The sequence below is a fragment of the Acinonyx jubatus genome, chromosome C2 (assembly GCF_027475565.1).
Source record: "Acinonyx jubatus isolate Ajub_Pintada_27869175 chromosome C2, VMU_Ajub_asm_v1.0, whole genome shotgun sequence".
In the NCBI taxonomy this organism is placed as follows: domain Eukaryota; kingdom Metazoa; phylum Chordata; class Mammalia; order Carnivora; family Felidae; genus Acinonyx; species Acinonyx jubatus.
This window is the reverse complement of record NC_069384.1, coordinates 10,997,423-11,010,146: the sequence shown is the minus strand read 5'-3', so window position 1 is coordinate 11,010,146 and position 12,724 is coordinate 10,997,423. Positions and strand designations below refer to the sequence as shown.

Here is a 12,724-nt window from a genome sequence, read left to right as displayed (position 1 = left end):
AGTGGTGTGGAGGAGCCAGTGGGTGAGTCTATTTGAGGAAGGAGGGAGTTCCAGTGAGGCTGAGAGGTCAAGGAAGAAGAGGTGCAACATGGCCACTCTGTTTAAAATGGAAGTAATTGGTGGCCTTATCAAAGGCTGTTTCATTGAATTGGTGGGATGAAATCCAAGGGGAGGGAGGGAGGGGGAAATGAGAGGGTGATAGAGAGACAACACACTCAGAAAGTGTGGCCATGAAAGGAAGAGCAAGAGGGTAGGGGCTGGAGGGAGATGAGGAGACTTCTCTCCTCTCCTTCCCTCTCCTCTTCTCTCCTCCCCTCCCTTCTCAGCTTTTCTTTTTCTCCCTTTTTTCCCTTTTTTTTTTTTTTTTTTAGAAAATCTGCAGAATGCAGGGCATTTACCCACTGATGGGAAGGTTCCAGAACAAAGAAGAGATGGAAGAAACAGGTTAGCGAGAAGGTAATTGCTGCAAACAGCTCCCGGGAAGATGGGAGGCAAGGAAGACAAAGAGCATCTGTGAAGGAACTGGCCCTCGGCAGGAGGATGGAGAGTTGGTTGCAAATTCAGGAATGCATGTTGGACAATTGGTTCTCTTTTCTCAGTGCAATAGAATGCAAGGTGGTCCATGCAGCTGTGGGATTTGCCTCCAGCGGTGCTCTGCTGGCCTGGGGGCAGGTGTGGGGAAGATGGATGTTCATTCAGGGTTGGAATTTTGCTAGGTGGGTGGGATGTGAGGACAGAGGAGGAAGAGAATGTCTAGTATTTGGAAGAGTGAGAGAATGGAAGCTGAAGAGACTGAAAACCGTGGATAAGGAACACCTGGAGGAACACCTGGACTTCACTGGTCCAACATCCACAATGGAGTTGAGTAACAGATGTAGTGGGGATATGGAATTGAGGGGAAAGTTAGGATAGAAGGCTGCAGTCAGAGAGTGAGAGCACTTGGGGTCGAGATTCTGAGGAAGAGGAGCCCATAGTGTCAGTCAGGCCCAGATAGGCATGGGAGTGGGGGCTGAGAAGGAGGAAGGAAGAAGTTGCTGCAGATCAGAGGACAAGGAGCCAAGAGGCCAAGATCATGGCTGGGCCAGCCATAAGGATTCTAAAGCAGCGACATGAATGGGGGTGGAGAAAGTTGTGAACCATTTGCTAATTGTTGGTTGGATGAGGAAAGGCACCAAGCAAAGTGCAGAAATGACCTAGACTAGGGCAAGGATAAGACCTGAATGACCTTAGCCTCAGTTGAGCGGCTAATTTGCAAACCCAGGAAAGAAGTGTTCTGGAAGTGACAATGCAGAGCCAGCTCAAAGTGGGGCCAACTCCTAGACCCAATGTCAAGAGCATAAGAGTAAACAGTTTCCATTTGGGAAGCCTTCAACAGAAGCAGTGTCTCTGGGTCAGCCATCAGCAGCCAGCTTAGTCACCTTAGCACCTCCTGGGAAGCTTTTAAAATGCAGATTCCAGGGTCCCACCCAGGCTAATTAAATCTATATATTTAGGGAAAGTGCCTGGGCACAGATCTGGCTTCCTAGGCTTGAGTCCTACTGGTCCCTGTGTTCAGTAGGGCCCCATTCTTAGTTTAAGGCAATCTTGATATTCTTAATCATTTTTGAATGGGGTGCCCTGCAAATGCATTTTGCACCAGACCTCGCAAATTTGGGTAATTAGGCCTGTCTGGGTAGCAGTGTCCTTTAAGAAGTCTTCTCAAATGAGGGGCACCTGGCTGGCTCAGTTGGTAGAGCATTCAATTCTTGATCTTGGGGTTATAAGTTCAAGCCCCATGTTGGATGTAGAGATTACTTAAAAATAAGATTTTAAAAAAGAAAAGAAAAGAAAGAAATCCCCTCAAGGGATTCTGATGCGTGGGTAGGGTTGAGAGTCACCAAGTTAAGCCAAGAGTTGAAGAAATGGCTGAGGGTATAGGGTGGGAGGAAGATGGCGGAGGGTATGGGGAGGATGGCATGTTTGCACAGAGATTTCTACTCTAGGTCTATGTTTGGTTCCTTGGAGAAGGAGGAGTGCTGGAGCCTAACAACTTTGCCATGGCCTGAAAGGGAGGCACACTGGTGGGGTGTGGGGCTGGAGAGTCTTTGCTCTGTAGTCTTCTGGAGAGTGCATGGGCAGCCCAGGGGCAGTGGAGAGAAGAGACTACATAGAGTTGGGGACAGGGGTGAACAAAGCTAAGCACGTCGCTCTGGGCCGAGGCACTGAATGACTTTGTGGGGTAGTGGGCACTGGGATGGGTACAAGAGTCCATAGTTCCTCAAAGCTGAGAGACTCAAGATGTTTGGCTGGAGGTCTAGGCTTGGAAGCTACCGTCTCATAGATAGAACATGGAGCAATGCCAGTCTCCCATTTTGAGCACTCACAATGCTCAGGGAACCTTACCAGAGACGTGGCATGTCCATGAGAATCTTGTTTTCCCTGGGGAGTCTGAGAGGAAGTGAGCAGAGCTATGTAAACTGAGACAGGGCTCTGGGAAGAGGCGGCTCCCCAGAGAAACGAGCCACAAACACAGGCGCCACAGGGTCACTTGTCAATGAAATGTTGGTTGTTTTTCTAAACTACGAGAGATAAGAGGTGGTGAAATCTTCCCTCAGCTTCAGCCCTTTAGTATAAATATTTCTTTCAAAGTCAGCCCAGACAAGGCTGGGCCTGAAGGAGAAGGCAGGTACATAAGGCCTGCGGTCCCATCTCTGGGAGCTGCCGTGTCAGGGCCGGCCATGGAAGCACCAGGTGGAACCAGGTGCATCTGAGGCTCATGAGACCCCCTCCTGAGGGCAAAGGAGAAGCTGCCTGAGGAAAGCCTCATCTCAAGCCTTTAGCAATGGTCAGGGGAGCAGCAGATACCATCGTCACTCTCTCACACTCAAACATGGCCAAGCAACAGGAGAGGTTGGCAAAGGTCGCCTGATTCAGGCTACCTCCAGATTTGGCAGAGCAAATCTAAGCACTTGCTACTTCAGGAACAGCTGAGGCATGAAGGAGCCTCTCATCTGGGTACATTTTTGTCCACCCTGGCCTCACAGGAGCCTACCCCTCCTGCTTGCTGGCCTCCAGCCTCTTGTGGTCCAGGTGGATCGACTGGCTGAGCTTCGGAGGCCCATACTTGCTCAGGGATGTTCTTCTCGGGACACTTGCGTGGCTCAGTTGGTTAAGTATCCGCTTAGGTCATGATCTCATGGTTCGTGGGTTCAAGCCCTGCATCCAAGTTAGTGCTGACATTAATCCTCTACTTGGGATTCTCACTCTCCTTCTCTCTCTCTCTCTGCCCCTCCCCTACTTGTGCTCTCTCTTCTCTTTCAAAAATAAGTAAAGAAACTTAAGAAAAAAAGAAGAATGTCTCCTCACTGACCCTGAAATACATTAAAAGGTCACTTTTGGGACGCCTGGGTGGCTCAGTCGGTTAAGCATCCGATCCTTGGTTTCAGCGGAGGTCATGATCTCACAGGTTCATGAGTTCCAGCCCCGTGTATCCGGCTCTGCCCTGGTGGTGCAGAGCCTGCTTGGGATTCCAACTCTTTCTGCCCCTCCCGAACTCACACTGTGTCTGGATCTCTCAAATAAATAAATACAACTTTAAAAAAAAAAGGGAGATCACTTTCATTTGCCCCTTTCTGATATTTGAGGATTTTTCCCCTTCATGGCAACAGGGAAGCCATCTTGCCAAGTTCGCTTCCCAGTGGAAAGCTTCGTGACTTTACAAAAGTTGAGAACTGGCCCCTTCTTCTTTCCATCCGCGCGCGGGTCAGTGTGGCTGTGTGGCATGTCTGTGCACATGGGGAAGTCCTCTCCAGCTCTGGCCACAGTGTGTCTCTCCCTGGGAGCCGGTGTTGGCCCTCTTGCCAAGGAGGCCGAGTCCTTTCCCTGATCTGGGGAACCAGACCACTCATCCCTGGGGCATTTCCTGATTTCGGACACCTCTGATGTCTGCACAACATCTGCTTCTGGCTGGAGGATCAGTTGTCGGGGCACCAGCACCTCTGTTTTGGGTATTGTCCCATGTCTATCTACAGCCCTTGCCCTAAATCAGTGGTTTCTAAACTTTTCTGATTACGTGCCCATTTAGTAAGAGGTTGGTGGGGGGTACATATTGCCCATCTGTTTAGTTATACACTGCACATTATATAAATTATAAAAGAAACATAAAGTTGAGGTTAAAAGGAGGAACGTGATGACATAAACAATGTTTTTGAGTGTTGTTAATTGTGGTGGCTTCTGATTACTGCTAGTCACTACCTCGAGGCCTAGGAATCTAGATTTGTGGTTCATTGTTAACAAAAAGGGGTATAACTACCTATTAGAAGTAGTTTTCTTGTTAATTTGGAATGATTTCTGGCCAGATCTGATCAGCTCCTCAAGTTTTAATCGTGCTGTGGGTGTGGGGGCCCACCTATAAGGGACGAGTCAACTATACTTAACATTATTTCCAGGCAAGACTTTTGGTAGTAATCCTAAGTCTACCCATTCATCTTGTGGGAACTGATCACATCACGATGAGATGATCTGATCTATAAATCCTCTTACCTGGGTGCAGGCTGAGTGTTCTTGGTCTTGTCGCTCTGCCCGAAAGCTGGCTCCTCCCTCAAGAGGCCTCAGATCCTACCTGTGAGGGACTAAGTCAGAGACCTATGAGCACCTTTATGTTAAATATTGGAATATTAGCTTGCTGGAGCTGCTGTAACAAAGTGCCACAAATTGAGTGGCTTGAGCAACAGAAGTTGATTATGTCACAATTCTGGAGGCTGGAAGTTTGAAACTAAGGTGCCATGATGGTTGGTTCTTCCTGAAGGCTGTGCAGGAGAGTCTGTTCCTGGCCTCTCTCCTAGCTTCTGGTGGTTTCTGGCAATGGTTGGTGTTGGTTGGCTTGTAGACTCATCACCCTGATCTGTCTTCGTCTTCACATCACCATGTGTATGTGTGTGTGTGTGTGTGTGTGTGTGTGTGTGTCCAAATTTCTCCTTTCTGTAAGGGCACCAGTCTTACTGGATTAAGGCCTACCTTAATAACTTTATTTTAACTGATTAGCTCTGTAAAGACCCTCTCTCCAAATAAGGTCACATTCTGAGGTGCTCGGGGTTATCTTTTTTGGGAGCAACATCATTCAACCCATAACAATTAGTAAAGCTCATTGTTTTCTGACTTTTAGGTAAAAATAAATAGAAGTTCTAATGGCTTCTTGTGGCAGATCCCGGTGGATAATGGCCTGGTGCACCCGTGGGGTGTGTGTACTTTTCTATGGAGACCACTGCCTCATTAGTTCAGTCCCTCCTCCTCTTTTCCCTGTGATCATTCACCCCCGGTTCTCATTAAGGGCAAGGAGGGTGTGAGTGTGTGGAAGACCAAGCCTTGAAGAGCTCCGTTTGGAATTCCATAGAAGATTGGTTTAATGGGGGACTTCTGGCATCAGGATGGCCAGCAAGCCTCCTCTCTCCTCTTCCAAACCTTAGAAATAATAAGAAAGACAGTTTTAAGTGAAGGCATAACTTTGTTCAAAAGCAAGAAGGGAGAAAACAGTTAAGTGGTTTTTCAAAAAGTTACGCGTAGAATTACCGTAGGACCCAGCTATTCCACTCCTAGGTGTGCATACCCCCAAAGATTTTAGAAGGTTTTCAAACAAAAACTTGTACATGAATATTTATAACGGCACTATTCACAGTAGCCAAAAGGTAGAAGCCACCTAAATGTCCATCCGCTGGTGAATGGATAAACAGAATGCGGTCTAGCCAGACGATGGACGATTACGACACCTAACAAAGGGTGAAGTACAGATACACCTTATATCACAGATGAACCTTGAAAACGTGATGCTAGGTGAAAGAGGCCAGATACAAAAGGTCGCATATTGTACAATTCCATTTATATGAAATGTCTGGAATAGGTCAATCCGTAGAGGCAGAAAGCAGATTAGTGGTTGCTAGGGGCTGGCGGCAGGTGTTGTTGGGAGGAATGGAGAGCGGCCGCTTAATGGAAGTGATTTTCTCTTATGGCGATGAACGTGTTTTGCAACTAGATAGAGGTGATGGTTGCAAAACGTTGTGAGTCGCTGAATGGTGGACTTGAAAATGGTTAATTTTATGTTATGCGAACTTACCTCAATTTAAAAAATGAAAAGCAAGATGAGGAAGTCTTGGGGGAATCTTTAACCCTAAATGGCTTAATGAGGTGCTGTGGGCACCCTCTGGCTCCGAGTGAGCAGCCCCGGGAGGGAGCACTGGGTGGTACCTTCCAGTGTAATGACAATCCTGCGATCAATCTGGACAGACTCCACCAAGCTGTCCGTGGGAAAAGCCTAGCAACAACGTGGAATTTTTTTTTTTTTTTAATCAAATGGCTCGGTGCTGTCTGCTCTTCAGAGCTCTAGGGCAGTGTCAATGCATTAGCAACCATGACTTACACGACCCCTTCATGTCTTCCCTATCTTACTCCCAAACCTTAAAATCCTGTGTTTTAAGTTCCTCCTGATTTCTGGGGAATGCAGTTCATTGACTTGGAATGACTATAATCTCCGGTGGAGAATAACATGCTTACTGGCTAAATAGCTCCTTCTCAAAAGAGCTGCAAAAGCAGATTATGTGCAAATTCAGAGAATGCTTTTTGGTGCCAAGCCCTGGTTGGATTTGAAAGGTCCTGTCAAGTTTCAGATTCACAGCTTGACATTTACATGGTTATTTATGCCACTTATTAACTGTGGTGTATTAGTAGCAATCTAATTATGACTGCCCTCTTCGTTTGTCTTGCGAACAGCAAGAGAAGATTGCTTTGAGACAAGAGTTCACCCTGGGATGTACTTATTGAACACATCTGGGGAAGGATGGGGGCCAAAAGGGCTGATGGCTTTGGCATGAGCTCCTTTTGGTCTGTTACGTTCTTGAAGCTTTTGCCCCAAGAACCCTGGTTGCTGGGCATTGCTGCTGCTCTGGGTCCAGGAAGAGGCAGAAAGATGTGCTCTTGGGACCTGAGAAGCTGCCCCAAGCGCAAAGTCTTGAATAACCTTTGTTTCTAGGAGATTCTGAGGCACACAAGTGGAAGCCCTGCCTTTCTTTAAGGTGGTTCAGAAAGCCAGCCTGAGTAGGGAATTGCGAGGAACCAAAATCCTGCTTTTTGAGAAATTTGTTCTAATTTTTTGCATTCTGACGTAAGAAGGATCAGGAGCCGTGATTCCCAGCTTGGTGCCTGCATTGCAAGGAGAACGTGCACTATTCTGAGGGGCCTGGCCTCTCCAGCTCAGACCTGGAAAGACAATGAACCCATATTCTGAGGCTTTTGGTTATAACATTCACCTTCCCTCCACCTTCCCCACCCTGTGGGGGCTGTAGGGTGAAATGGGTCCTGAAGGGTGGGGGGCACTCAGCAGGGTAAGGGAGAGCACAGAGCAGCACAAGAGAAGATCTACGGTTTCTTGGCTCAGAACCAACGCCACTGGGTTCCTCCAGCTCCAGGTGAGACAGACTGAGTCCTGACACTTCACAGGATAACTAGAGAGAATAAGGAAAGCACATCGGAAAATAAACAAATAAAGTAACTCATAGGGACGTAGGGCCATATAAAGTTTCTAGCCTTGACACCAAAAGCATGATCCATAAAAAGAAAAATTGGCAATTTTACCTCCTCAAAGTTAAAACGTTTGCCTCACTGAACTGCAAGCCTCTCCTTAAAGATGCACAACTTCCTGTTACTGGTGGCTGGGAATGGCTTAGTCTCACACCCGTGTGGTCACGCTGTTGGTGACACAGCCCTTCCAGGCCTTCAGAGCAGCTCCATGCTTTAGGGAAGGGAAAGTTGGAATCCACTCATATTTGGCCACCTTCTTGGAAAGAGCCCCCCATCCTGCTGAGAGCCATTTTTATGAAATCGAATTAGGTTGCTCAGTGACACTTCCCCCTTCCCCAAATCATCTTTGCTTCTTGCTTTCCATGAGTTTGGATGCCATTTGCCACACCCCTGATGCTTTGCCACTGGGTGAGGGTTTGAGTCTGGGCTGCTTGGAGCAAGGACCACCTACTTATCTAGAGTCTCTGCGACTTCAGATGTGTGCAGCCGTTGGCTGCCAGGCAGGGGAGTTTCTAAAAGGAAGAAACAGGCAAGACAAAAGTCAAGCGAATGCCCACACAAACACCTGAAACCGAGTTTTGACAAAGGAGCAAAAGCAGTTCAGTGGAGGATAGACTGTTCATCAAATGGTGCTGGAGTGTTTGAGGTCCACAGGCAGGAAAACCAAAAAACCCCAAGCCCCCAAACCTCCACCTAAACCTTACACGTTAGTACTCGTTGTTATTATTACTCATGATCACATCATGACTCATTTATATTTACACAAAAATTAACTCAAAATGGACATGGGCTTACATTTACAATGTAGAAAATAAAACTTCTAGGAAAGAAATAGAAAATCATAGAGACCTAGGACTAGACAGAGAGGTTTTTCTTTTAATTAAGAAAATTGTTTTAATGTTTATTTATTTTTGAGAGAGAGAGAGAGAGAGAGAGACAGAGCATGAGCAGAGGAGGGGCAGAGAGAGAGGGAGACGGAATCTGAAGCAGGCTCCAGGCTCCGAGCTGTCAGCACAGAGCCCGACATGGGGCTTGAACCCACAAGCTGTGAGGTCACCTGAGCTGAAGTTGGACACTTAACGCCCTGAGGTTCTTTTCTTTTAAGTTTATTTATTTATTTTGAGAGAGAGCATGCATGAACAGGGGAGGGGCAGAGAGAGAGCGAGAGAGAGGATCCCAAACAGGCTCCGTGCTGTCCGCGCAGAGCTTGACGTGGGGCCTGATCCCATAAACTGCAAGACCATGACCCGAGCTGAAATCAAGAGACAGATGCTCAACTGACCAAGCCACCCAGGGGCTCTTAGTTGAAGAGTGTTTAGACTTGACATCAAAAGCATAATCCATCAAAGGAAAAGTTAATAAAATCCTCAAAATGGAAACTTCTGTCCTGTGAGGAGAATGGAACGATAAGCCTGGCAGAAAATGTTTGCAAAACACATTATCCAATAAAGGACTTGTATCCAGAATATATAAAGAACTCCCGAAACTCAATAGTCAAAAACCCCCAAAGAATCCAGTTAGAAAATGGGCAAAGACACAAACAGATGTTTCTCTGAAGAAGATATGCAGAAAGCAAATAAACACAGGAAAAGATGCTCAACGTCATTAGCCATTAGGGAAATGCAAATTAAAACCACAATGAGATATCACTATCACCTACCAGAATGGCTAAAATAAAAACCACTGATAACACCAACTGCTGGCAAAGATGGGGAGAAACCAGATCACTCACACATTGCTGATGGGAATATGAATGGCATAGCCACTCTGCAAAAGTCTGGCAGTTTCTTACAAAATTAAACATGTACTCACCATATGACCCAGCAATCATGCTCTTGGACATTGTCCCGGAGAATTGAAAACTTATGTTCACAACAGAACCTCTACAAAAATGTTCGTTGCGGCTCTATTTGTAATGGCTTCAAACTGGAAGCAACCCAAAAGTCTTTCAATGGGTGAATGGTTAAATAAACTGGTACATCCATATCTCTGTCAATTTCCTGCTGGTGATATTATACTATAGCATAATTATACTATAGTTATGCAAGATGATGTTATCATTTAAGAAACTGGGTGAAGGGGTCTTCTTGAATTACTTCTTACAACTGCATCTGAATCTACAATTATCTTAAAATAAAAAGTTTTTTTTAAGAAAGTAATGTTGAAAAAGTCAAGTGGATGAGGCGCACCAGGACTAGGCTTTTCGAAGCCCTCATAAGGCAGACCGCAGAAGATCTGGGAGCTGAGGAAGAGGAACCTTTGCTTGAAAAGTGCAATGAATAATGGCACTGTCTCTTACACGATCCACCAGTTATGCTCCTTGGCATTTACTCAAACGAGTTAAAAACTTATGTCCATACAAAAACCTGCACACGAATGTTTATAACAGCTTTTTCATAAACGCTAACACTTGGAGATAGCCACGATGTCCTTCAGTAGGTGAATGGATGCATAAACTGTGACATGTCCATAAAACGAAATATTATTCAACACTACAAAGAAAAGAGCCATCAGGCCACAAAAAGACACGGAGGAATCTTAAATGCATGTTATTAGATACAAAATACCAATCTTGAAAAGGCTCCATACTGTATGGTTGCTGGAAAAGGCAAAACTGTGGACACTGGAAAAAGATCAGTGGTTGCCACGGGTTAGAGAGAAGGGAGAGGAGGATAAATGGGCAAACCACAGAGGATTTTCAGGGCAGTGAAATTGCTCCATATGGTACTGTGATGGTGGATACATGTCATTATACATTTGTCCAAACTCAGAATACACGCCACCAAAAGTGAACTCTAATGTAAACCATGGATTCTGAGTGATAATCATGTGTCAATATAGGTTCATTGATTGTAACAAAATGTTAAAAAATCTAAAAAAAATAAAGCCTAGTAAAAAATAATAGCAGGGGCGCCTGGGTGGCTCAGTCGGTTAAGCATTGGGCTTTGGCTCAGGTCATGATCTCACAGTTTGTGGGTTCGAGCCCCACGTCAGGCTCTGTGCTGACAGCTCAGAGCCTGGAACCTGCTTTAGATTCTGTGTCCCCACCCCCTCCCTGCCCCTCCCCTGCTTGAGCTCTGTCTCTCTCTCCCTCTCAGAAATAAATAAGCGTTAAAATAAAAAAATAATAACAGCACTGCCTTTATTAACATCCTCACACAATTCAAGCTGCTTCTAGAAACATTTTCTCCTTTTAAGGACCATCCTTAAGATCATGCTCTGTAGTAGATGGAAGGTGGAGGGTGTCAAATGATAGCAAATGCTGTGTAGAGCACACCAGCAAGGGACCAGGAGGTGCTCATGTGATCAGGGACATATCTGTCCCCCTAAGGGCAGGGATGGGTGAGGAGAAGTCTCCCTGGGGCTCTCTGGTAGGGTGAGTGGGTGGCAGGGGTTCTTGAGGCTCCAGTACAGGCAAACTAGATGGAGACAGGGAAGAGAAGTGTGCAGTCCAAGAGAGGGAGGACCAGAGCAGAGAAGTGATACGTGTCTACTGGGACTCTCTTTCTGACACTGGATGCCATGCTAGGGTGTCAGTGGGACTCTGCTGTATACACAGGACAAGGAAAGGAGAGGGGAAAGCAGAAAACTGAGCCAGGAGTGGGGTTGGTCCAAACTCAAAACGGAAGGGGTAGGAGTCAGAAATCTGGGATGGACCCAGTAATTAACCCAAAGGGTTGATTTACTCTGGGGACTTCATATATAGCCAGGGAACGATAGAGAACAAGGTGGGAGGGCGTTTTTCACGGTGTCATGACTTCTAGAGAGGTATACCTGCTGATTTCCCTTATGCATGTCTTCTTAAATGATCTCTTTTCTAAGCACTTGTTTGGGGCATGGGGTCCGGTACACAGGCATGCCTGCTGTTCATCCTGGCAGAGAAAGCTGTCTCCCTCTTGTGGTCCCTTGGGGGAAACCACTCCACGCACCTGGCACCTTTGGAGCTGGAAGAGCCAAGGGGGTACTTTCCAATCAAGAGGTACAGGCGAGTGGGAAGTGGAGCCCCAGCATGGCCCTTGGCTATTTGAAGCCAAAATAGGTGCACAGGAGGGTTGTGAAAATCAAGGGTAGTGAAGGAGAAGAAAATGGAACAACTGGCAGAAGATTCCAGATTCCTGACTAGGCGCTGTTGCCTTGGCAACAGGAGAAGCAACACGTTTGGGAGGAGAAGCGCTTTTGTTCTCCAAGTCCTCCTTTTGTGGGCAGCCTCAGCCCCCCGCCCCGTCCGAGATGCCCAGGAGCACCCTCCTTCTGTGCAGCGGGGCGGCAGATACCCATGCTTCTGTGATCATCATGGTGTGCCTTTCTGGGGACAGTCACAAAGATTTGAAAAAGCAAGGACATCCCAAAGACCCGTGGTTATGTAGCCCCTTCTGATCTTGGATCTCGGTGATGTCCATTGAACTGAGGTCTACTGAGCGAAGGTGTTGACTTGGGGTCACGTGGCACACGTGGCCAGGGGCCCAGCCCTCCTGCCTCCTGGGGGCAGCCTGGTCCACTGCCAGCCTCATCCTGACCAATCAGTGAAATGCAAATCAGAGGTTAAAGAAGGAAAGAAAGTGCTGATGCCTGGGCAGGGGGAGATGAGGAGATTTGCCTGAATAACAGCCCTGTTTGAGGCTTGAAGGAGTCAGATTAGATGCCCTGGGAAGTCTCGTCACCTCCAGGGCTGAAGGGCTGCCCCTCTCGGTGGCCTACTAGGTTTGGGTGGCCTTCAGTCGCCACGAGGTAATGGCCCGGGGATTGCCTTTCTTCCCCACTGACAGTGGACTCCTGAAGGGCACATGGGGTCTCCCTCCCTGGGCTCTCTCTGGCAAAACACAACTGTGCGGGGCTGGCTCGGCTTTGCGACCCGCACTGTGATGTGCCGCAACCCAAGAGGACCGTGAACTTAATTAGAACCAGAGACTGTCACCTGTCTTCATTCTTGCTGCCTGTAATCCCAAACCAAGATGTTTTCAAAATCCCCACTTGGTTTATTAAATTTCTTATTTCATTTAGTTTTTAACCTTTTATTTTGAAAAGTTTCAAGCTTGCAGAAAGGTGGTAAGGATAGCACAGTGTACATCTGTCTGCCCTTGACCTACAGTTAAGGTCAAGGCATCACCACGTGCACTTTCAGCTCTATCCTTATGTAGACTTATTATCACCATTAGTTACTGAACCATTTGAGAAT

The 12,724-nt window shown here is 46.8% G+C and overlaps 1 long non-coding RNA gene across 1 annotated transcript in view; it reads left to right on the top strand.

The window, feature by feature from the left end:
- The window catches only part of LOC128315117 (uncharacterized), an 87,144-nt gene that overhangs the window by 39,263 nt on the left and 35,157 nt on the right, over positions 1-12,724 (top strand). The window contains exon 2 of the long non-coding RNA XR_008297557.1: positions 372-456. This is a non-coding gene — a long non-coding RNA (uncharacterized LOC128315117). The remainder of the gene's footprint in view (positions 1-371; positions 457-12,724) is intronic.